Raw genomic sequence first — 24,222 nt, 5'->3', positions numbered from 1 at the left:
TAGGTTGCCTACCCCTGATCTAGTCCACCCTCCTGCATAACACAGCTCAGAGAACCTCCCCCGTAATCCTTGCATTGATACCAAGAACTTGTGGAGCTAGAACTAGGGAGACCCTGCAGGACCAATCAATCACTCTTCCTCGCCGTTGAGAAATGTTCCCCAGGAAACTGCACACAGCTTGGCAGCTACTCATGGGAGCGGTGTCTGGGGAAGAAGCTGGGAGAGGGGGTGTGACAGGGAGGGCAGGAGGAGACAGAATGGCCAGCGTGGCAGATCCAAGGCTGGTCATTTAAACCGAAGTTTCACACTGGGTCCTTAACGTAAGGCCTTGTCTATACACAGACCTTAACTTTCAACTGGTTTCAAAATCAGCTGGTCTATTGGGTTAACTAAAGGTGCGATTTTAAACCAATTCAGTGCAACTTTGTGAGTGCATGCTTGTAGGTGCCCATAGGTGGTGCTAAATCAATATAAACCAGATTTTAAACTGGTGCAAGCTAAATCAATACATTCAAGATGGATTTAAGGGTATAGTGACACTGAGACCAAAGATGTGATTGCAGATATACCTGCCCTAGCTTCAATCTAGCTAGTACGGCTAAAAATACAAAGATCCGGTGACACGGACCCTGGCACTGGCTAGCAACAGAGCATGTACCATGGGAACCAGGCAGATTAGTACAGCCTGAGCTGAAGCCCCTGGTGCTATACTTTCATAGCTATTTTTAGCGGGTCAAGCTAGCTTGAAGCTAACACAGGTATGCCCACTCACAGCCACACCTTGGATTGCAATATAGACTGTCAACAAGGGGATATACATCCTGGGCACTGAAACTAGGGGTGCCCCTGCACACCTTGGCTTGAAGTGGTTTCCATCATATACAGGGTTTACAGTTTTGTTCAATGGCTCTGAGCCACCCCCACTATACAAATTGTTTCAGCGCCCCTGTCTACATTAGTTTAACCAAACTGATTTGAAACGGATTTAAACTGACTTGTGTGTAGACAAGCTCTACATTAAAAGCAGTGTAAAACCCTGTGCGGATTGTTTAAAAAAAAAAATCACCGCATTAATTAAACCAGAGCCACTCCTGTGTGTGAAGGCATGTTAGGGTTGAAACGTTAGCCAAACCTGGTCAGATAGCGTGAGAATGTTTCAGGTCTTTGTCACGTTTTTTAGCGAGATGGGTATAAATGACGGTTGGTTCTGATTGGTTGGCCGTTATGAACAAGAATTACATTATGCCAATAAAACTCTAATCGTGCTCTTTGAACCCATTTCTGATTTAGTCGGGGAAAAGGTCATGGCACAGAGATCATATTTGGCTTTGTCAGGTGTTTGATAGAGACCCATGTAATTGACATAAAGGATGACAATAAAGAAAGAACTTCACAGCCCAGATTAGAAGTTAGTGTTTGGACAGGAAATTGACCTCTGCGGTATGGAGATAGCTATTACACTGTATTTGTACACAGTGGCAAATGTAGCCTCCCGATCAGTGGGTGTGCTCTGCTGCCACCATTGAAGGGGCAGTGACCATTCATAGCAGCACTCTCCAGCCTGGTACTGCAACCCAAATCCTGGCCTGGTATGGAGAGGAGATTGGGGAAGGAGGATGCGTGCGCTGGGGTGTGTATCCCATAGATGCCCTGCAAGGGGTAAAGTGGGCCTGAGAGGCCAATGAGGGTCTGACAGAACGAACCCCTGTGTTCACAACCTACGCCAAGTATATCAAACCAGCGTCAATGCCACAGTTTCCATTGGCTGGGAACTGTGGCCAAGGGGAGCTACAGGGGTGGTGCCTGCAAGCAGGGGCAGCGCATGGAGCCCCCTGGCCTCCATTCCCCAGGGGCCACATGGAGGTGCTGGCTGCTTCTGGGAGTGGCATGGGGCCAGGGCAGGTAGGGAGCCTGACTTAGCCCTACTGCACTGCTGACCGGAAGCCACCTGAGATAAGCACCACCCAGCCAGACCACATACCCCAACCCCCTGCCCCAGCCCTGAGCCCCCTCCTGCACCCAAATTCCCTCCCAGAGCCTGCACCCCGCACTCCCTCCTGCACCCCAAGACCCTAACCAAACCCTGAGCTCCCTCCTGCACCCAAACTCCCTCCCAGAGCTCACATCCCTTCCTGCACTCCAACCCTTTGCCCTAGCCCAGAGCCATCTCCTGCATCCAAACTCTCTCCCAGAGCCGACCCCCCTCCTGCACCCCAACCCCATGCTCCAGGCTCAGTCCTCCCACACTCTGAATCCCTCAGCCCCTGCCCAGAGCCCACTCTCCTCCTGCACCCAACCCCCCTACCCCAGCGCAGTGAAAGTGAATGAAGGTGGGGGAAAGCCAGCGACGGAAGGAGGGGAATGGAATGAGTGGGGCAGGGCCACGGAGAAAGGGCAGGTCAGGGGTATTTGGGTTTGTGTGCTAACACAGTTGGCAACTCTACCTACACACTATTGTACTAATCTTTGTACAAAATATGCCACATGAGGTATCACTTGAAAACTCATAACTCACTGGTCAATAATATCATGATGAAATGTGTGTAGCAACATTATATGTAAAGTTCTGAATGGGGAGCTGGAACAATTGGGGAGTGGGGGGCTGAGAGCCATTAAAATAAACCATAAATCCTGTATATGGTGGAAACTACTTTAACCCAGGGGGGGCAGCAGCACTCCCAGCACCCCTAGTTCCAGCACCTAGGGTTCCAAATTCCCCCCTGAATAATGCTAGTTGCTACCATGTTCAAACCCACGTAGCCCCAGTTAGGCAGGACTGGTCAAGCAGGTCTTAAAAACACAGGAATGTCTGTTCACCTCAATTTTCCTATATGTTGTAAACAGGATCCTTTGAGAAGGGGAAGACAGGAGAAAAGAGAAATCTGTATTTCAGCAAACAGAGGTGAGCAGAACCAGCGTGCACCGTGTCACCTTTTTTACTGTCTGAATGAACCCGAACTAGGGTTAGCCCTCAGGAAAATGCATTTCAAAGGGTGACTGAATTATAAAGGTGAGGGGCAAAGACACTCCAAGTTATCTTTCCCTATCCATCTCTCTCTCTTCTTTTCACCTACGATTCAAAAGAAACAGCTGTTGGACTTCGAGGGCTAATCCTGCCTGAGAGGTAAGGGATTTTACCTTGAACCAGGTCTAGTTTGCTATGTTTGTAGTTAAATACACTTGTTTTATCCTCCAGTGTTATGAACAGTGTGGTAACTCCATTTTGGGTAGCAAACTATCGTGTGTTGATCCCCTTAGAGGAGCAAATGGACCTAATAGATCTGGACTGTCAAGGACAGGGCTGGACACATGTTTATTGGGGAAAATCCAGGACTGGAAGTGTGTTGGGGTCACCCTGCAAATAGTAACCAAGGCTGCTAGAAACCAGAGTGTGGCTGGTATTTGTTGACAGGCTGCTGGGGTCAGAGTTGCTGGACACAGGCTGTGGCTATATACAGACACTCTGGCATGACCTGAGGAGATCAGATTTGGAGCTTCAGCAGCAAAGCATTGTGAGGCACACCAAGTTGCAGGACAAGGGGTGACACAGCCCCTGACTGGTCTGGATTGCACCCCGGCATGTCATATAGGGAACCTGCCTGCATCTGGAGGGAGAAGAAGACGCCCAGTTGGGCAGATGTCAGGAAGTTTGCAGCAGAAAGAGGCTGCAGTCAGTCTCTGGGAGAAGAGAGGAGAAAAGAAAAGGGAGAAAGACTGGAGAGGGAGCTTGCCCCACACTCACTTCACAGAGGCAGCTCCTGTCCCACAAGGCTGGGCCCAGCTACTGGCTCTGGGTGTTGTGATCTGGAGCACTGGGCTGCATAGCCACTCAGGTTTGGAAGTTTATTAGTAAATCAAATTCAACCAAAAGTAAATGGAATAACATCATATCTAGTATACAAGGGAGGCAACAGCCAAGCCAGGTAGGTTAAACCTTACAGATACAGTCCTGGTAAATGGGAGATTACAGTTTAAGCATTCTGCGTGTCTGTCCCTTGGACTCTGCTCTTATCCCAAGCTCCCAGTCAGTGAGACTATTCCCGTCCCCTCTTCTGAGGGTCTGTCACTTATACTCTCAGTTCCTCTTAAAGCTAGGTATGAACGCTATTCCCTGGTGACTGCTAATATGTCATAGATTATGCAATGGACTTTGAAGCCAACACACCTTCACCAGTATATCTTCCAATATTATTTACTAATGAAGAGGGCTCTGTTTTCATGAACCAAGAGTTTTTCCATCTTCTGTTATTTAAAATACATCACTTCAAAGTAAGTCCATAAACTGTTTACAAACCACTTGGTAATAATGGCATCTAGGTACTGTAGTGTTGAGGTACTTTTGTAATGAAGAATAAAGGGAGTTGGGGTCCAGAGAGGAGGGTCCAGGCCTCTGGGGCTGCTGACACCTAAAGCAGCTATGAAATCTTTACTGGGTGGTTAGGTAGAGACAAACAAACCCTCGTAAGTCTTCTGACACTGAACTAACTCTCTGCTGTGTTGTTATAACCGTACCCATGCGCCATACAAACGACTGATAGTGCCAAACTCTTGTACAGTTGTAGCAACACAGCAGTGAGTCAGTTCAGCGTGAGACTTAATTACAATGATCATAACAGTTAAAAGCCCAGGAAAGCATGCCCTTCCCTGCCATGAGCCCCCTACACCCATCTCCTCCCAGAAGCCTCAGCCCTCAAGCAAGCCCCCTTACTGTCCCCTCCCAGGAGCCCCTGTCCCCTTCCATCCCACTCCTTCGCCTTCCTGCTGGCTTGAGGCTTCTTTGGAGGAAGGAATTTTAGGATCTTACCCTCTCTGCCTCACATCCAGCCCTGCTCTCCTCCCTCTCTGCCCTACATCCAGCCCTGCTGAGTCCCTGGGAAGGAGCTGCCATCGCAACCCAGAGCAGGCAGGCACATGCACGCTCCCCCTATCCTTCCCTAGCTCCCTGTCAGGCCAAACTATAATAGCCCGGCTGCCTCACCCCACCTAACACCTTACCCCTCCCTGCTAGCTCAAGGCTTCTCACCAGTCCCCAGAACCGAGAGGAACTGCTGTAGGTTCCAGCAGGCTGAGCGGGACCGGACTGCTGGTCACGCTCCCAGTCATGGAAGATGCATGCACGACAGTGCACCACTCAGCCTGATTTCTGTGGGTACAGTTGCTTCCATTGGCCCCAGCTAGCAATGCCCTTGTTCATATTATAGAAAGGCCGACAAGCCCCACATGAAATCAGGGCATCACTATGCTAGGTGCTGTAAGAACAGAAAGTAAAAACAGTCCCTGCTCCAAAGAGCTGATCGTTGAAATAGACCAAGGGAGGAGAACCAGAGTTCCAGAGAGGGAATATGACTCGCCAAAGGTCACACAGCAAGTCAATAGCAGATCCAGGATCACAACCAGGTCTCTCAGGGGCTCATATAGCCTATCCACTAGACCACACTGCCTCTAAAGGAATGTAGATTTGCTGTATCCACTCACCTGACTGCGTATTGACATGCTGTCTGGAACAGTCTTCTCCTCAGACATCTTCTGTGTGTTATTTTTCCATGGCTACTCATACAGTCAGAACAGGCCCATTCTTGCAACAAGTGCAACATCTTCCCCCTGAATGCTTTAAACAAGCTGGGAGCCATTATAGCCTCAAGACTATGAGATCCCTCCGCTCCAGCTCCCTGACCCAATTAAAAACCTCTGCTTTGACTGATCGCAATTGCTCTAGCAGGGCCAATAATAGCTGAGGATAGAATGTATGCTGCCAAGCTGCTGTAGCCTGGAGAATAGGCTAGGAACAGAAAACAGCCCACAAAAAGAAAAGCCAGAGTAGAAACAACACCCCAGAGTTTTCCCCTGATTTGGAGGGCTGTTAATTATAACAGGGTAGCCAGCCAGCCAGCCAGCTTTGGCCTGAGGGAAAGCCCCTTTAAGAATGGGTGTTTAGGCCTGGGGTACAGGAGATGATCAGACCCAGCTGGGAATGGGTCTGATTGCCAGATGAACACCTGATGCCTATAAAAAGTTGAAAGCACCACTGAGGTGGGCTGAGCTATAAGAAAGAGGTGAGCTGTTACTCCCTAGGAAATGTAGAAGAGTTGGCTGGGAACTGGTAATGAGGTCTCTGGGTCAGAGGACAACTAGCAGCTAGACACTGGGGTTTACTAAAGGTTGTTGGTGCAACCAGTAAATGATGCCCTGCAGAAAGGGGAGCCCAAGCCAGATCCTTGGTTTGGTGTTTAAATCTTCCAGGGTGGGAGATACAGAGCTGTAACCAGCATTTATTTGTTCCTGTTGCAGTAATATTTAGAGATGGGATAGTCAATTATTTGTCAGTCTAAATTTCTTGGCTGAAGTCTAGACTCCAGAGAAAATAATAATGATTTAAAAAAAAAAACCAATAAAAAGACTCTGGGCCCCATTCAGAAGTGCCTGGTGATCTGGATTTGGCCTGCAGTCTGGCTATTGACTACTCCTGATCTAGAGGTCTTTCTTGACCCTGTTGTGTTAGGTGCTGTATAAGCTTGTGGGTAAATGACAGTCTCTGCTTGCAAAAAGTTGATAGTTTAGAAGAGTGGTTCTCCACCGTTGCCATAGTAAGGCCTGTCTCCTGTGTGACTGTGATGTTACAGTCTGTGATTTTATAAAAATATGCTAATGAGTGAATATAATGTAACTAGAATGTGCTTCATGCAAAAGGGCTCTTGTAAGGTATCATTACAAAGCTTCAAGAGAGGTGGCTGTGTTAGTTGGGATCTCATAGACTTTAAGGCCAGAAAGGACCATGCATTTGCTGAAGAGCTTTTCGTAGGTGAATACCCACATGCTCCAATACATTTGTTAGTCTGTAAGGTGCCACAGAACTCTTTGCTGCTGTTACAAATATTATAATCTACTGATGTGATCATCCTATTTGTATAAAGGTAACACTTTTGTATCTGAAACTAGAAATATGAAATCACTCTGAGGGCCTATTATAATTATGCAAAGTGTGGGCCACTTATGGTGGTTTGGAATCTTGATGACTCCCATTAACCGGGACAATTGACTGACTGGCTCTGTGTGCAGGCAGGCCTTTCTGTGAGTCAGGCTGGGAGGAATGAAGTCTTGGGGTCTTACAGTGACATGTGATCATGTCACCTGAACTGGAATCCCTCTTTAACCTGGTCCTTTTCCAGTGAGGAGGGGTGGGAACCCAGAGGGACAATTTTCCCCCTGGTACAGCTCTTGTTCCAGTTGAGGTGGTAGCTCGGGGATTCTTGATGATGGCTCCTCCTCTCTTTGTTCTGTTCCACTCCTTTTATATATCTTTTGCATAAGGCAGGAATCCTCTTGTCCCTCTGTATTCCTACTCCTCCTCCCTGGAAAAGCGCCATTAGCATATCTTTATAAAATCATATAGACTGTAACATCACACCTCTCATTTAGAAATATGGGAAGAGCAGGATGGTTGTAATGCCCTGATCCCCTTTTTGTGATCCTCTGGGGGTTGCAGCCTCTGGGCTCAGAACCCCTGATCTAAAAGGCAAGAGGGTCTCAGCTGTGTGAGACAAACAAGTGAAGAGAGCAAAGTCATGCTAATAATAGTATGTTTTAGTGGAGAATAACAAATTCATAGATGCAAAGTGGTAGCATTGGCCTTGGTTGTTGCTGCTTAGCAGGTGTTAGACGGTGATCCTATCTCACCAGCCAAAAAGCAGCTTTAAATGTGGTGTGGACAGGCTGAGTGAAACTGTGCTGTTCCTATTAGAATGGGATGCATGTTGGGGGCTCTGCTGAGATGCTCAGCAAGGAAGCTTGTGAAGTAGGTGCTGATTCTTTCATGCACCCTGGGCCTGGTTTTCTGTTGCCCTGCATGGTTTAAAATGCACTCAGAATGGCAGCATTGTACCTTGTGCGATATGGGTTAATGGGTCTGGCGTCTGGGTATGTGTTTGGATGGAGGAGAGGGTGAGTGCAAAACAGCAATACTTTCGGCAGTGATTTCTGAGCTGCCTGGGAGGTATGGAATTGTTTTTGTTTCCTTTTTCAATCCCATTCTTGGGCACTAGTGCCAGCAGATGCCATGCCAGATAGCCAGCAGGGGAGCAGAAAAACACTGTAATTAAGAGCAAGGACACTGGATTGAGGCAGGGCAGCCATGATCTAAACTTACTTTCAAAAATATTCCCTACTCTCACCAGCTCGGATAGGTACCTGAGACCCTCTTGCTAAGGGCTAATTCAGTTTACGCTGAGGCAGTTTGCAAAACCATGCAGAATTCACAAACTTCCCAAACTGTCTCAACCGCTCTCCTTAAAAAGTTCATTTATTTGAAACCACTGACTCGAAAGCTTCCTCTATTTCACGGCCTTCCCCAAGTCATCAGCTATCACTGTGCAGAGCCTTTGAAGAGAGAGAGCTCTGCTCTGCGTGCTAGTAGGATGCACTGTCCTGGCACAGGTAGTTACTGATGAGCTGCTGCTGGCTGTGACTGTAGCAGAGAAAGCACAGATCCCTACTGGGCTAATGGAGTAACTTTGCTGACTGTCAGCCTCCTCTATTTCATATGGGACAGCTAGACTAGAGCATGGGTTTCAAACATACAGATGCCAGAACCAGCCTGCAGACTGTATCCATGTTGTGCTGCATCTCGGCTCTTTTTTTTAAAGTTTCTAGTCCTCATGGCTGCAGAGATACTTGGCTCCCACTGGGAAGATTCACTGCTGCAGCCATCCCTGCCTGAGTCTGCAGAGAGCCTCTGGGATCAGTCAACTCCCCCTCTTCTTGCTAATTTGATTGGAGCAGCAAATCTACAGTTCAGTGATAACACTTTATGAACTGCTTCCTGGCTGATTATTTTGGCAGTGGGAAGGGGGTGGGAGAGAAGCACATGAGGTGGAGAGGACTGGAAGGTGACTGTGGAACTGGCAAAGGGAAGGGGGGGGGAGGCAGCAAGACCGGGCTGGCAGAGGTTGGGAGGAGGGCTGGTGGAGGATAGGGGAGCCTGGGGGGTGAGAGAGCTGGTGGAGGGAAGAGAGGGCTGGGGAGCTGCAGGGGTAGCAGGGCAGGGCTGGTAGAAGGATTGGGGGTCTGTAGGGCAGAGCTGGTGGAGGGAAAGGGTGCTAGGGGGTTGCCAGGCTGGGGGAAGGAAGGGGGTTGAGGGGCTGCAAGGGAGGGCTGGGGAGTGGTGGGGCTGGGTGGTGGGTGGGCAGAAGGAACAGGGGTTGCAGGGCAGGGCTGGCAGAGGGCTGGGTGGGCTGCAAGCAGGGGCTGGGGGACAGAAGGAAGGGGCAGTGGGGCAGGCCTGGCAGAGAGAAGGGATGGCTGGGGCTGGCAGAGGGAAGGGGGGTTGGGGAATGGCAGGGCAGGGCTGGCAGATGGGATGGGGGTTGCGAAGCAGGGTTGGGGGGGCTGCAATCAAGGGCTGGGGGACAGAAGGAATGGGAGCTAGGGGGCAGGGCTGGGCTGGCAGCGAGAAGGGGAGGGGCTGGGGCTGGCAGAAGGCCTGGGGGTTACTGGGTGGGCTGCAAGGGGGGCTGAGGGACAGAGGGAATGGGGCCTGGTGGCAGGGCAGGGCTGGCAGAGGGAGGAAGGGGGATGGAGAGGGGCAGGCCTGGCGGAGGGGAGGGGAACTGGGGGGTGTCAGGACTGGCAGAGGGAAGGGGGTTGGAGTGGCAGGGCTGGCAGAGCGGAGGGTAGGGGATGGGGGGTTGTGGCAGGGTTGGCAGAGGGAAGGGGGGTGGGGAGGGTTGGGCCAGGGCTGGCGGAGCAGATGGGAGGGGGCTGGGGATGGCAGGGCTGGCAGAGGGGAGGGGGCTGGTGGCAGGGCTGGCAGAGGGGAGGGGAGGGGGTGGGAGGGGTAGGACAGGGCTGGCAGAGGGAAGGGGGTTGGGGTGGCAGAGGGGAGGGGGTGGGAGGGGTAGGACAGGGCTGGCAGAGGGGAGGGGGCTGGGGGGGTGGTAGGGCTGGTGGAGGGGAGGGGCTGGGGGGTGGCAGAGCAGAGGGAAGGGGGCTGGTGGCAGGGCTGGCAGAGCAGAGGGGAGGGGGTGGGAGGGGTAGGACAGGGCTGGCAGAGGGGAGGGGGTTGGGGTGGCAGAGGGGAGGGGGTGGGAAGGGTAGGGCAGGGCTGGCGGAGGGGAGGGGGCTGGGGGGGTGGTAGGGCTGGTGGAGAGGAGGGGCTGGGGGGGTGGCAGAGCAGAGGGAAGGGGGCTGGTGGCAGGGCTGGCAGAACAGAGGGGAGGGGGTGGGAGGGGTAGGACAGGGCTGGCAGAGGGGAGGGGGCTGGGGGGGTGGCAGGGCTGGTGGAGGGGAGGGGCTGTGGGTGGCAGAGCAGAGGGGAGGGGGCTGGGGGGGTGGCAGGGCTGGCAGAGGGGAGGGGCTGGGGGGTGGCAGAGCAGAGGGGAGGGGGCTTGGGGGGTGGTAGGGCTGGCAGAGGGGAGGGGCTGGGGGGTGGCAGAGCAGAGGGAAGGGGGCTGGTGGCAGGGCTGGCAGAACAGAGGGGAGGGGTGGGAGGGGTAGGACAGGGCTGGCAGAGGGGAGGGGGCTGGGGGGGTGGTAGGGCTGGTGGAGGGGAGGGGCTGTGGGTGGCAGAGCAGAGGGGAGGGGGCTGGGGGGTGGCAGGGCTGGCAGAGGGGAGGGGCTGGGGGGTGGCAGAGGGGAGGGGGTTGGGGGGGTGGTAGGGCTGGCAGAGGGGAGGGGCTGGGGGTGGCAGAGCAGAGGGAAGGGGGCTGGTGGCAGGGCTGGCAGAGCAGAGGGGAGGGGGTGGGAGGGGTAGGACAGGGCTGGCAGAGGGGAGGGGGCTGGGGGGGTGGTAGGGCTGGTGGAGGGGAGGGGCTGTGGGTGGCAGAGCAGAGGGGAGGGGGCTGGGGGGGTGGCAGGGCTGGCAGAGGGGAGGGGCTGGGGGGTGGCAGAGCAGAGGGGAGGGGGCTTGGGGGGTGGTAGGGCTGGCAGAGGGGAGGGGCTGGGGGGTGGCAGAGGGGAGGGGGTTGGGGGGGTGGTAGGGCTGGCAGAGGGGAGGGGCTGGGGGTGGCAGAGCAGAGGGAAGGGGGCTGGTGGCAGGGCTGGCAGAGCAGAGGGGAGGGGGTGGGAGGGGTAGGACAGGGCTGGCAGAGGGGAGGGGGCTGGGGGGGGTGGTAGGGCTGGCAGAGGGGAGGGGCTGGGGGTGGCAGAGCAGAGGGAAGGGGGCTGGTGGCAGGGCTGGCAGAGCAGAGGGGAGGGGGGTGGGAGGGGTAGGACAGGGCTGGCAGAGGGGAGGGGGTTGGGGGGGGTGGTAGGGCTGGCAGAGGGGAGGGGCTGGGGGTGGCAGAGCAGAGGGAAGGGGGCTGGTGGCAGGGCTGGCAGAGCAGAGGGGAGGGGGTGGGAGGGGTAGGACAGGGCTGGCAGAGGGGAGGGGGCTGGGGGGGTGGTAGGGCTGGCAGAGCAGAGGGGAGGGGGTGGGAGGGGTAGGACAGGGCTGGCAGAGGGGAGGGGGCTGGGGGGGTGGTAGGGCTGGGGGAGGGGAGGGGCTGGGGGTGGCAGAGCAGAGGGGAGGGGGCTGTGGGGTGGTAGGGCTGGCGGAGGGGAGGGGCTGGGGGTGGCAGAGCAGAGGGGAGGGGGCTGGGGAGGTGGCAGGGCTGGCAGAGGGGAGGGGGCTGGTGGCAGGGCTAGCAGAGGGAAGGGGGGTGGGGTGGCAGAGGGGAGGGGGTGGGAGGGGTAGTACAGGGCTGGCAGAGGGGAGGGGGCTGGGGGGGTGGTAGGGCTGGCATAGGGGAGGGGAGGGGGCTGGGGGGTGGCAGGCCTGGGGGGGAAGGGAGGGGCTGCGCTGCGCTGCGCTCGGAGCAGGGACAGAGGCAGGAAAGACCCACGATCACCCGCAATTCCCGCCGGCGGAGGCGGCAGCTGGGGGGCGGGGCTGTTCCCGGCTCCGGGGGTGTGGGGGCGGGGCGGGGAAGCCGGTAGCTTCCCGTCAAAAGGCGGGCGCGGGGTGGGGGGTGCGGAGAGCAGCTTGCGCCGGGACGCGCAGGTACCGAGCCGGGGTAGAGCTGCTCCTGGGGCGGCGGGCTCAGCTCCCCCCTGTGGGGGCGCTCGGGGGGTGGGGGCTGGCTCTGAGGTGCCCCTCCACCATGGGGCTGGGCTCCTCCCGTCCCCCTTGGGGGGGATCAATGTCTCCCTTGTGCTGTGGGGTGGGCAGCGTTCTGCCCCCGGCCCAGGGCCTGTGTGAGGGAGCTGTTCTGTGCAGGGGGGGGCTGAGTTCCCTGACCCCTGGGGAGCCTGGCTGAGAATAGGCAGAGGTGGGGGTGAGTCTTCCTCCCTCCCCCTTCCCTCTTTGAGATTTTATAGCATGTGGGGGGGGGGGGGGCTCTAGAAAATACTCTATAAGAATTTAAGCCCTGCCTACACCCTTCATGCACTTGTAAACTGGTGGTTCCCTTAAACCCCCCCCCCACCTCTTTCAGGTTGTCACTTAACCAAGCTCCACTCACTTATTAATCTTTCCTCCCTACTGGATTCCTTCAGCCCCCTAATCTCTTCCATAGCTAATCACTTGAGCTCCTGTGGCTTTGTCAATTTCTTTCTGGTAACTTGGTGCCCAGAATTGAATGCCTTATTCCTGGTGTGGTTGTATAGAAGGCCTCACACACCTGCTTGTGCCTAAAATTGCATTAAGCTTGTTTATTTTATTTTGCAGCTGCATAGCAATGCAAGCTACTGGCTAATTTGATGTCTACCCTTGTATAGAAGGGCTTTCAACATTACTGATTCCTTGGCTGCTTGTCTCTGTGACAGATCTGATTTTGATTTTCCCTTCTCCACACCTCCGCCCCTCCAATACACTAGCTGCATTTTTCTAAGTTGAATCTCTTTAAAACTTTCTGCCCATGTGTCTAATCTCCACACACCCCCACCCAAACCCCTTGTGTTCTCCATCCCCAGTGGTGTCTGCAGCTTATTCCCATTTAATAATCTAAGAATGTCGGTTCAGTTTAATGAGACTTTATTGGGATTACAAGTTATACAAGTGTTGTCAAAGTGTTAAGAAAAACCAGACAGGTATCTGTCAGGTGGGCATAGCCCACCCAGGATAGTTACATGCTGTGTTTGGGGTTTGATCACCATGTGGATATCATTATCTAGAAGAGTTAGTAAGCAACATTTTAATTAATGAGCATATTAAGACATGTCTTAACACTGGTTTCTCAGTATCTCCCCGGGTGCTACTTTGCTACTTGCCATAATCATTTTGTATATGGGTTTCCAGCCAGCTTGCAATCAACAGGAGTTGTTCTATCTGAGCTGATTTGAATTAACTTTCCAATTGAGATTTTTTGTGAGGTACCGTATTGAATGCCTGACTACAATCCAGATAGAATCCCTGCATTCTCTTTCTCTAGTTCTGAGAAGCTCTAGAGGTGTTGTGACTTGTTCCAATATATTTCTAATGATAGAAGTTTGCCTTATTGGGATATAGCTGCCAGGATTTTTCCTCTTTTGTGAGGGATAAACTCCCTTTTTCATAACCGTGTGCCTTTCTCTGAGTTGTCTGGGACATGGGTAAAAGATTAAGGCATCTCTGGACCCCATTGGGACAGGATGGAGTAACTAGAGGGAGAAACTTCTTCTTTGGGCAGGGAGGGAAGGGGGAATGAGTAGGCTGGGTTAGGAGAAGTCTCTGGTTGGGGCAGAGATGTGAAATATGAAAGGATGATTGTTGTCTTCTCTACTGTGGTTTTCTCTCCTTTTGGGGCTATAACTTGCTAATGTAGTAACAGCAAAGTGCTGGTGTCTGATCGTCTTCTGATATTACAGTAAGGTTCCATAGAAGCTAATTTTCATGAAAAGCCCTCCTTGGGCTTCCTCTGTTCCATGGCTTGGTTTCCTCCCACACTAGATGAGGTCAGTGACTCATCTTCCTTTATGGGCTCAGTTTAAATAGTTGTAGCATGTTCAGGAGCATATGCAGTTCCTTCTGAAGGGGAACTTTGCTCAGAGTTGAGCTTTAGTATGGAGTCTGCGGAATCCAGTGTACGTGTTGCCATTCACACATACTCTTCTCTTGCATCTGCAGTACAACAGATGTGAGCTGGGTCAGTAGGCTCTCTTGGCTTAGTATCTGGGAGGATGGGATAAAGGCCTTGAAAAATACTTTTACAACAGTACAGTCACTAAAGAATATTTAACCTATCATCTGCCAGACACAGAATAATTATGTAAAGCTTAGTCACTTACTGCTCACTTTTTAAAGCCTCTTTTCCCCACCACAATACTGGCAGTTTACAAACTGAATCTGAGTTGCAGTTCTTGATGTTGAGTCTAAAGTGCTTGAGAAAATGTTTGTGCTCTGAGGCAGATTTTCTGTCATTTAGATAGGAATTTTCTGTGTTCTAAGTAAGTTGTGGTTTTTTTGCCTTTTGTTTCTGAAATCTGTCAGCATACTTGAAATGCAGGAAAGTTCAAGCTAATCTTATTATGAGACAGTTTAAAGTCCTGATTGCTCTAGCAAAAAATATTTTAGGAGCACTACAACTTTGATAGAACTGTACCCTAAATGCAAACTTATCATGTTACTCAGATCAGAATGATTGTAACCATATGCCTGGAGATTTGAGCTGTGTATTTATTCTAATCATGGCTAGGGAGGATAAACGGTACTGAATACTATGTCTGTAAAAGTTTACTTAAAATGTATTATGAGCAGTTATTCACAGAAATCTGTGTGAAACTTTCTCAGTCCTTTTTTAAAGGAGCCTTATAAAACAGGCATGAGAACCTATTCTCCTATCCTTTAGCAAAAGCTCAAGTACTTGCTTGTCCTCCCCCCACCCCCTAAAAAGCTACTGTCCTCAGATGAGAAGTATTCTGCAAGGATGCATTTTGGCTGGCTATCTTATAGACAAGGATCTACAGTAGACTGTAAACTCTATTTTCATCACTTTCAATTTAAGTTGCTTCACCACCATATGGAATCTGCAACTGCTTCCAGTGTCTTCATCAACAAAAGCCAATGCAAACCCTCACCCTGGTGCTCTGAGGAACCACTGGCCCCCTGTTAATTTCTGGAACAAATTCTGTCTTGGTCCTAATCTCTAAAAGCTTTCCTATGTTGGGACTTGGCAATGTTGGGACCCTACTTCATTGCCCACAACACACCCAAGTGATTTGTGCTCTATAGGGATTACGCAGTTGGAGAACCCCAAGAAAAGACTGTTTGGAGGCTGACTGAGACCAGTCTTGCTTGTGATCACCTCAAGATGTGGAACTATGCAACAGAAATCCAGATTTACTCTTTCAGAAACAAAATTAAAAATAAATTATTGAATCATGAGGAGAATTGCTTTCTGTACAGTTTGCTTTTTGCTAATTTTTTGTGCCTAGATACTAAGGTACTTAAGACAGATGGTTATATAACATGACCCTATGCAAATTGCACATATAACTGCTACTTGTGGAGAGGTGGCTATTTCTGTCCTTGTTAAAGTGCTGACTGTGTTTAAAAGCATTTTTATACCTCTAACTTAGCCAAAACTAAAGCAAGTCACCTGAAACGTCCTGTAACCTTCTGTGAAGAATTATTGGAATCTTGGGCAGTTGGACAAAGAATGATCAGATAAGAAAAACAGTTTGCAAGACTTCTTACTTCGCTGGAAAATCCTGAGCTCAAGGAAAAGATGGAGAATGATGGGATTTAACAGTGAGCTCCATGACCAACACTTTTTTTTAGTTGGTCAAGACTAGGGAGATTTTAGGATTTGGGACCTGCTACCATTTGTACCTCTGAAGAGGGCAATGGCACTGCAAAGCTAGAGTCCAGAAGAGGCTGCTGTGCTCCAGATTAATTAAAGGTGGGGGGATATATTTTTGTCTTAATCTATGAGCTAGATCTACTTAGTTTGGTATACTGGCAATAATCCAAGGTAGATTTCAGATGTGCTAAAATGACCCTTCCTGCAACTCTTGAAGACATGGGCAGAAGGGGAAGAGTGAATCCAACATTACTTTCGAGGGTATAGGAATATCAGTTTTGCCTACATACTTCTAGGGCTTCCTTCACCTTCTTGAGTATATTGAGGAGGCCCCATTTTGCCTCCACTTTGCAGTGATTCATGCTAGATGTCCTGGGTTTTAAGCTGTATACTCTCCGTAGAATTTTGGGGTTTAGAGTTATACTATTCTAGCTAGTATATAATTCATAAGATCAGTGTTAACCGTAAAACCCTCACGCTCTGTAAAATCCATTCAACTGTATTGGCTTATGAGCTAAGGAAACTTCCCAAATGCTTACCTTTTTAAAAATTATGGTGTTGCAAGACTGGTTAGTTCTCACTCTGCTGCGTAGGCAAAGCCCTGAGCATCAGCAGAGGAACAAGAGCTGTCTGTTGCCTGAGCAAGACAACACTCTTGGTTACATGCAGCTTTGCAGACCCAAGTGCCTGAGATTGCTTTGTGCAGTTTTTAAGCTTAGGTTCTGTGAAAGCTGATGGAATTTGCCCAAAAAATACTTCTGCTCACCGCAGGCAAGTGTGAATGTCTTTCATACCATGCTTTAGGCCGTGGCTTATGCTAATCAGAGCTGACAGTTTTACAAAACTGGCTTCGTGGGCATTTGAACTTCTCCCCCTTTGCCCCCCACCCAAAAAACTTTAATTTGGTCTGACAAGGACTTGAAGTTGCAGGCTTGTTAAGTTTCTTCTGTCAGCTACCTACGGGTCTTTTGGAGAGAGCAAAACCTGTTTAATTGATGTCAAACTAATCTAGACTTCAGAGATTTAGCTCTGCTCTTGATTAAATTGTGGAGGTAATTTCAGAGAGTAGCTGGAGCCTGGGATAGTCCTGTGGAAAGAATGTAGAATCTAATGCCACCTTATCCTTTAAAAGAACTCTTGCTAGCATACATTAGATGGATATGTTCCTGGGCACTTGATGCTCCACGATGTGCATGGGCACTTCTGGAAATCCTACTGTGCATTGAATACTCCCTCTTACTCAATGGCCATCTTTGCCAGGGAAGTTGGGCTTCCCTGCAGACTCTCCTGCTACAGCAGAACTTTAGTCCAAGAATGCACTCATCTGGAATCCCTCAACCAATTTTTGTAGCACCATTTAACGATTGTGTGTGTGTACACCCAGGGCACTGGGTCAGGTTGGAGTTGTAGGTACCTGGTTATCTTGGCAAAAGAATGTCCTTCAAGGTACTTACTAACTGGGATACATCCTCTAAAGCCACTCATAAACCTAAGTATCTTTCTCCTTGAAGCTGTCTCCTTTGACTTTTGCTGAAAGACCTGATTCTGTATATAACTGAGCAACCCTGAATGCAGACATGGAAGTGTAGGCAGCTGCTACTGCCCTCCCTTTGCCTCTGTGGAAGGATAAGGACTGGACAATTGACCTGAAGAAAACTTAGGGTACTGTTTGTCTCATGAGCTGTGGTGAGACTAGCTTCTGCCTTCCATTATAAGATGGGTGGGAACTTACTCTATGGGAAGCAGGAACATGCCCAAGAAAAGAAGGTGACTAACATGCCAAAACACGTTTTACAAATGCATGGAATTGTAGAGAACATGGATGGATGGGTAGGATAAAACAACTGGCAATAAATATGGACCTTTCCTCTCTTGGCTTTGAGTATACTCAACATCCAACACCACCTGTCTGTGTGGAAATTATCTAAACCAGTTTCCTAGGAGAGCACAGAAACTATCCATATTTTAATCTGCTGGCCCTATGAACTAATTTACTAACTCAGCCCAGCAAGTACCTTAGTAGGAAGATCACTAGAATTCTAGTTTCCCTTTTTGGATAAACTCTTAATTGTAAATCAAAGTGCACAACACCCTGACTTTGCTAAAAATGTTTAACAAAGTGTACAGAAACATCATGTTCTCATTAAATAACTGTTAACCTCTTGCTGCTGCCGAAAACCATGTGGGGAAAGAGGGGCTTTGCCCATGTGGGGTCCAAGGAAATCATTTCATTTTTACGTTTCCTGCCTGTCCCCAAACCACTTGAAATTGGGTGGCTAGGCTTAGAAACTTTTACACATTTTTCTCACAGAGACAGGGGAGGGGATGCATCAAGATTATACTGTGCTAACCTACTTAAATCCCTCTCTCAAAAACTAATATTTGATTTAATCATCTTATACAACCCCTGCACAGCCTTAGAAATGTACTTCTTTATGGTGAAAATCCCTACAGCAACAGCATTTCACAATTTGATTGGGTGGAGGGAAAACATGGCTCCCAAATGCTGTAATAGCCCATGGAAAGAAGGTAGTTTTGATAATACAAATGGCTAATCTATTGTCAGTGAGAGAGTTATTAACAGCAACTCTGGCATGTGGAAACAGTCTGTACTTGTGGGGAGGAGGGAGGGACTGGTAAACCAGAACACTAATATAAACTGCAAGATAGAAAGGGAACAAAAGTCCAGCCAGATAAGCCAGGTCAAAGACCCTTTTTGGTTTTAAAGTGGTTTTTTTGTTTGTTGTTGTTGTTTTTTAATTCTGTAGCAAATAAGATGACTAAAGGGAGGAAAATTAGAATGCTGCTATCTTCCGTTAAGCTTGTTGGGGCATTCTGGGTCAATTAAGGGTTATTGAGGACATGTTCTGAAATATACAATGGGTTAGAATAGCTTGGGTGGATGAGGATGGTGAAGCTGCTGTGGAGAAGTCTTAGTGAGACTTCTAAAATGAAGTGCCTTAATCACTGGATTCAGCCTGGACGGCCATGTGAAGGATGTTCTCGGATTCCTGATGTGGACATGTATATCCATTGTCTTCTGACTTCGGATGCCTCGGTTTCTTGGTGTCCAATTTGGATGTGATCTTTCTTTTCCTAAAAGCAGCAAAGAATCCTGTGGCACCTTATAGACTAACAGACGTTTTGGAGCATGAGCTTTCGTGGGTGAATACCCACTTCCTCAGATGCATGTAATGGAAATATCCAGAGGCAGGTATATATATGTGTGCTAGCAAGCAAGCTAGAGATAACGAGGTCAGTTCAATCAGGGAGGATGAGGCCCTGTTCTAGCAGTTGAGGTGTGAAAACCAAGAGAGGAGAAACTGGTTCTGTAATTGGCAAGCCATTCACAGTCTTTGTTCAATCCTGAGCTGATGGTGTCAAATTTGCAGATGAACTGAAGCTCAGCAGTTTCTCTTTGAAGTCTGGTCCTGAAGTTTTTTTGCTGCAGGATGGCCACCTTAAGGTCTGCTATAGTGTGGCCAGGGAGGTTGAAGTGCTCTCCTACAGGTTTTTGTATATTGCCATTCCTAATGTCTGATTTGTGTCCATTTATCCTTTTCTGTAGAGACTGTCCAGTTTGGCCGATGTACATAGCAGAGGGGCATTGCTGGCATATGATGGCGTATATTACATTGGTGGATGTGCAGGTGAATGAACCAGTGATGGTGTGGCTGATCTGGTTAGGTCCTGTGATGGTGTCGCTGGTGTAGATATGTGGGCAGAGTTGGCATCGAGGTTTGTTGCATGGATTGGTTCCTGAGCAAGAGTTATTATGGTGTGGTGTGCAGTTACTGGTGAGAATATGTTTCAGGTTGGCAGGTTGTCTGTGGGCAAGGATTGGCCTGCCACCCAAGGCCTGTGAAAGTGTGGGATCATTGTCCAGGATGGGTTGTAGATCCTTGATGATGCGTTGGAGGGGTTTTAGCTGGGGGCTGTATGTGATGGCCAGTGGAGTCCTGTTGGTTTCTCTCTTGGGTTTGTCTTGCAGTAGGAGGCTTCTGGGTACACGTCTGGCTCTGTTGATCTGTTTCCTTATTTCCTCGTGCGGGTATTGTAGTTTTGAGAATGCTTGGTGGAGATTTTGTAGGTGTTGGTCTCTGTCTGAGGGGTTAGAGCAGATGCGGTTGTACCTCAATGCTTGGCTGTAGACAATGGATCGTGTGATGTGCCCGGGATGGAAGCTGGAGGCATGAAGGTAGGCATAGCGGTCGGTGGGTTTTCGATATAGAGTGGTGTTAATGTGACCATCACTGATTTGCACCGTGGTGTCAAGAAAGTGGACCTCCCGTGTAGATTGGTCCAGGCTGAGGTTGATGGTGGGGTGGAAGCTGTTGAAATCATGGTGGAATTTTTCCAGAGTCTCCTTCCCATGGGTCCAGATGATGAAGATGTCATCAATGTAGCGTAGATAGAGAAAGGGTGTGAGTGGACGAGAGCTGAGGAAGCGTTGTTCCAGGTCGGCCATGAAGATATTGGCATATTGTGGGGCCATGCGGGTGCCCATAGCAGTGCCATTGATCTGGAGATATATATTGTCATCAAATTTGAAATAGTTGTGTGTAAGTATAAAGGCACAGAGCTCAGCAGCCAGTTGTGCTGTGGCATCATCAGGGATAGTGTTCCTGACAGCTTGTATTCCATCTGTGTGTGGGATGTTTGTGTAGAGAGCCTCTACATCCATGGTGGCTAGGATGGTGTTTTCTGGGAGGTCACCAATGCATTGTAGTTTCCTCAGGAAATCAGTGGTGTCGCGAAGATAGCTGGGAGTGCTTGTGGCATAGGGTCTGAGTAGAGAGTCCATATATCCAGATAGTCCTTCAGTGAGAGTGCCAATGCCCGAGATGATGGGGCGTCCAGGATTTCCGGGTTTGTGGATCTTGGGTAGTAGATAGAATAACCCTGGTCGGGGCTCTAGGGGTATGTTGATTTCTTCTGGTGTTAGTGTAGAGAGTGTCCTGAGTAGATGCTGTAGTTTCTTAGTGTATTCCTCAGTGGGATCTGAGGGAAGTGGCCTGTAGAATTTGGTATTGGAGAGTTGTCTGGCTGCCTCCTTTTGGTAGTCAGACCTGTTCATGATGACAACGGCACCTCCTTTATCAGCCTCTTTGATGATAATGTCAGGGTGGTTTCTGAGGCTGTGGATGGCATTGCGTTCTGCACGACTTAGGTTGTGGGGCAAGCGATGTTGTTGTTCCACGATTTCTGCCTGTGCACGCCGGTGGAAGCATTCAATGTATAGGTCCAGGTTGTCATTTCGACCCTCAGGAGGAGTCCATGTGGAGTTCTTCTTCTTGTGCTGTTGGTGGGAGGGCACCCGTGTATCAGTGCACTGTTCAGTGTTGTCCTGGAAGTATTCTTTGAGTCGGAGACGGCGAAAGTAGGCTTCCAGATCGCCACAGAACTGTATCATGTTGGTGGGGGTGGCAGGGCAGAAAGAGTCCCCGAGATAGGACAGACTTTTCTTCTGGGCTGAGTGTGTAGTTGGATAGATTGACGATATTGCTGGGTGGGTTAGGGGTACCACTGTTGTGGCCCCATGTGGCAGGTAGGAGTTTAGACAGCTTACAGTCCTTTTTCCTTTGTAGAGAGGTGAAGTGAGTAATGTAGATCTCCTGTCTTATTCTAGTGAAGTCCGTTTGTATAGAAGTTTGGTTATTAATGAGAGTCTCCAGGTTGGAGAGCTCTTTTTTGATGTTTTCCTGTTTGCTGTATAGGATGCTGATCAGGTGGTTCCTCAGTTTTTTTCTTTTCCTAACAATTTCACTTGGAATTGAGGGTGTTCACAGCCCATGAAAATCGGGCCCAAAGCTGTCTCAAGTTGAGCCCCCAGAAACTAGAAGCAACTAGCTACCTGTGCTTAATGTGTGTGTGTGTGCGTGCACACACATGTTTAAAGCTGATTTACACTAGCAGGTGTTACCTAGCAAAAGGTAAATAAGCAAGCCACTGATGATCAGTGGAAAAAATGACACATACCAGTTAATGTTCTTTGCTGTTTAAGATAGATGAATCTGGTTATACTCAAAAAGGGGAAAAAAAGGGCTAAAATACTAGATATGCCTAGTGTTTTAAATCCTCTTTGGTTGATATTAGTTATATGGGGGTTTTTCTTTGACCTTTTTAGCATTTTGTATTTAGTATATTCAGACATGTCAGTTAATATTTCAATCTCTTGTGGCTAAGGGGCAGAAAGAGGAGGAAGGGGTTCAAGGCAATCCATTTAATTAGCTGTCGTGTTTCCTTCTTGGTCAAACTAAGATATATATATTTGTGGAGCCATGATAATGGCTTGGTGTTAAGGTGGTTGTTTTCTGTTATGGGCCAGAGACATCCAACGTTGTACCTCTTTTCCTCCGTATGCAGACTGAGATCCAACCTTCATCACCACTTTTCGTAGTGATCAAAAGATCGCTACAAGTAGCTTCTTACTCTCCATATTTAGGCACCAGCTTAGCAAGATATTTAGACAGCCCCATTCAATTCAATGGGGCTACTTGCATGCTTAAAGATAGGTATGTAGTTAAGTAACTTGCTGAATTGGCAGTCATTCAGAAACACTACTTTGCTCCACCACACCCATTATATTAATGTTATCAGTATAAACCTAACCTTGGGAAGTAACTCATAGTTATAGCTTGTTGAAAATGTGGACTAAAAAGCTCATGGAATGACTACCTGAAATATTAATACATGCATCTGGATTCTAGAGACTACCCACCTTGTTGCTAGGATTATATACCTCTTGCCTGGCGTGTCAGTAGGTGCCAACATAAGTCTTCTGTATCCTAACTCTCAAACATTTGTGTTGATAAAACATCGGTGACTAGCTCTTTAAAATACTTTGTATGGAAGATAGAATTACAAATATCCAACAATTACTCTTGTGCTTTTGGTCGTTTTGGCTTTAAAAGTCAACTCTAAATGTTGTCTCTAACAGAAACCGACATTCAGAAAAATGAGTTACTTCAGCTCAGAAACCCGAATTCTCAGTTACCCTATAACAGCAGTTCTCAAACTGTAGATCGGGACCCCATTTTAATGGGGTTCCCAGGGTCAGCATTAGACTTGATGGGATCTGGGGCTGAAGCTGCAGCCTGAGCTCTTCCCCGTGCCCCAGGGAAGCAGGGCTTAGGCTCCAGCCCTCTCTCCCCACCCCAGGGGCAGTGGGGCTCAGGCTCCAGCCCTTACCCCATGGTCATGTAGAAACTTTGTTGTCAGAAGGGAGTCACGGTGTAATTAAATTTGAGAACCCCTGCCCTGTAAGAGTTTTACATACCCCTCTGGCATCATAAAGAGGCATCACACCCCATTTATGTCCCTTTCATGGTCTCAGTCTTTTTTCTGTAAAAGAGTTGCAGAGTCCATGAATATGCTGATAGGGTGGTAGTTTATAAAATAGGTATATTTCCATATAATATATATCTCATAGAACTGGAAGGGACCTTGAAAGGTCATTGAGTCCAGTCCCCTGCCTTCATAGCAGGACCAGGTACCGTCTCTGATAGATTTTTTTCCCTAGATCCCTAAATGGCCCCTTCAAGGATTGAATTCACAACCCTGGGTTTAGCAGACCAATGCTCAAAACATTCTGTCCCCTCCCCCCCCCAAATGTTAGCACTTTGCAGAACATAGATAAGACACATTAGCTTAATTCTGTAGTGTGTTTTGCTTTCCAATCTCAGAACTGGGGTCATTCACCCAGTTTCTCTGTCCATCAGGTGGTAGTGTGGGTAAGACACCAGACTGGGACTTGAAGACCTGCATTCTATTTCTAGCTCTGCTACTGACCTGCTGGGTGATACAGGTCAAGTCACTTAACCTGTTTGATTCAAATCTTTCATGTGTAAAAGGGAAATGGTAATGACTAATTCCTTTTGTAAAGCACTGTGAGAGCCCTTATACTGCACTTTTCATCCATAGATATATTACTATTGTTAATACTGCTGGCCAGAAAGCTGGGTTTCTCAAACTGGGAAGACGTTGACTTTAATATTGAATAATAGGGTACTATATCACACTATAGTTTAAATCTTGGCTTACATTAAGAGTATGGAGATCATGCTGGCTTGTTCAGATTTGTATTCTCCCTGTTCTGAGGCGATATATATCTATATTTTTTCCAATATAGTATCAGTCTTTGTTAGTGAGTAGATACTATGTTGCTTTCCCTGCAATCCTGTGATTTCAGGTGTGGAGCTCTTATCTGTATTTATGCTCAAAATAGAATACTTATCGTTTCAAACTAGTTATCTCAGGCTTGTATGCTCAGACATGATTATTATTTTTTATTTATAATTTATTTCTCGTCTGATTATTTCTGGCCTTGTCTCCTTCATGTTCTGATATGGCAGAATCTTCTTAATATCCTAGTGGATAGAGCACTGGACTGGGAGTTCATAGAACTCAATTTCTGTTCCTGTCTGTGGCACTTATCTGCTGGGTGACCTTGATCAAGTCACTCTCTCCTCCTGCTCTTTGTCTGCCTTGTCTACTTGAACTGCATGCTTTTTCAAGGCAGGTACAGTCATTT

At 48.8% G+C, this 24,222-nt stretch overlaps 1 long non-coding RNA gene across 1 annotated transcript; it reads right to left on the bottom strand.

Moving 5' to 3' along the window:
- Nucleotides 1-2,443: 2,443 nt before the first annotated feature.
- Nucleotides 2,444-22,279, bottom strand: LOC115647730. The gene is made up of 3 exons (XR_003999390.1): nucleotides 22,269-22,279; nucleotides 21,449-21,455; nucleotides 2,444-2,514 (listed from the first exon to the last, which is right to left on the bottom strand). It is a non-coding gene; the product is annotated as an uncharacterized LOC115647730 (long non-coding RNA).
- Nucleotides 22,280-24,222: the final 1,943 nt, after the last annotated feature.

The sequence above is a fragment of the Gopherus evgoodei genome, chromosome 3 (assembly GCF_007399415.2).
Source record: "Gopherus evgoodei ecotype Sinaloan lineage chromosome 3, rGopEvg1_v1.p, whole genome shotgun sequence".
NCBI lineage: Eukaryota > Metazoa > Chordata > Testudines > Testudinidae > Gopherus > Gopherus evgoodei.
The sequence above is the reverse complement of the archived record's forward strand: the minus strand, read 5'-3'. Positions and strand labels throughout refer to the sequence as shown.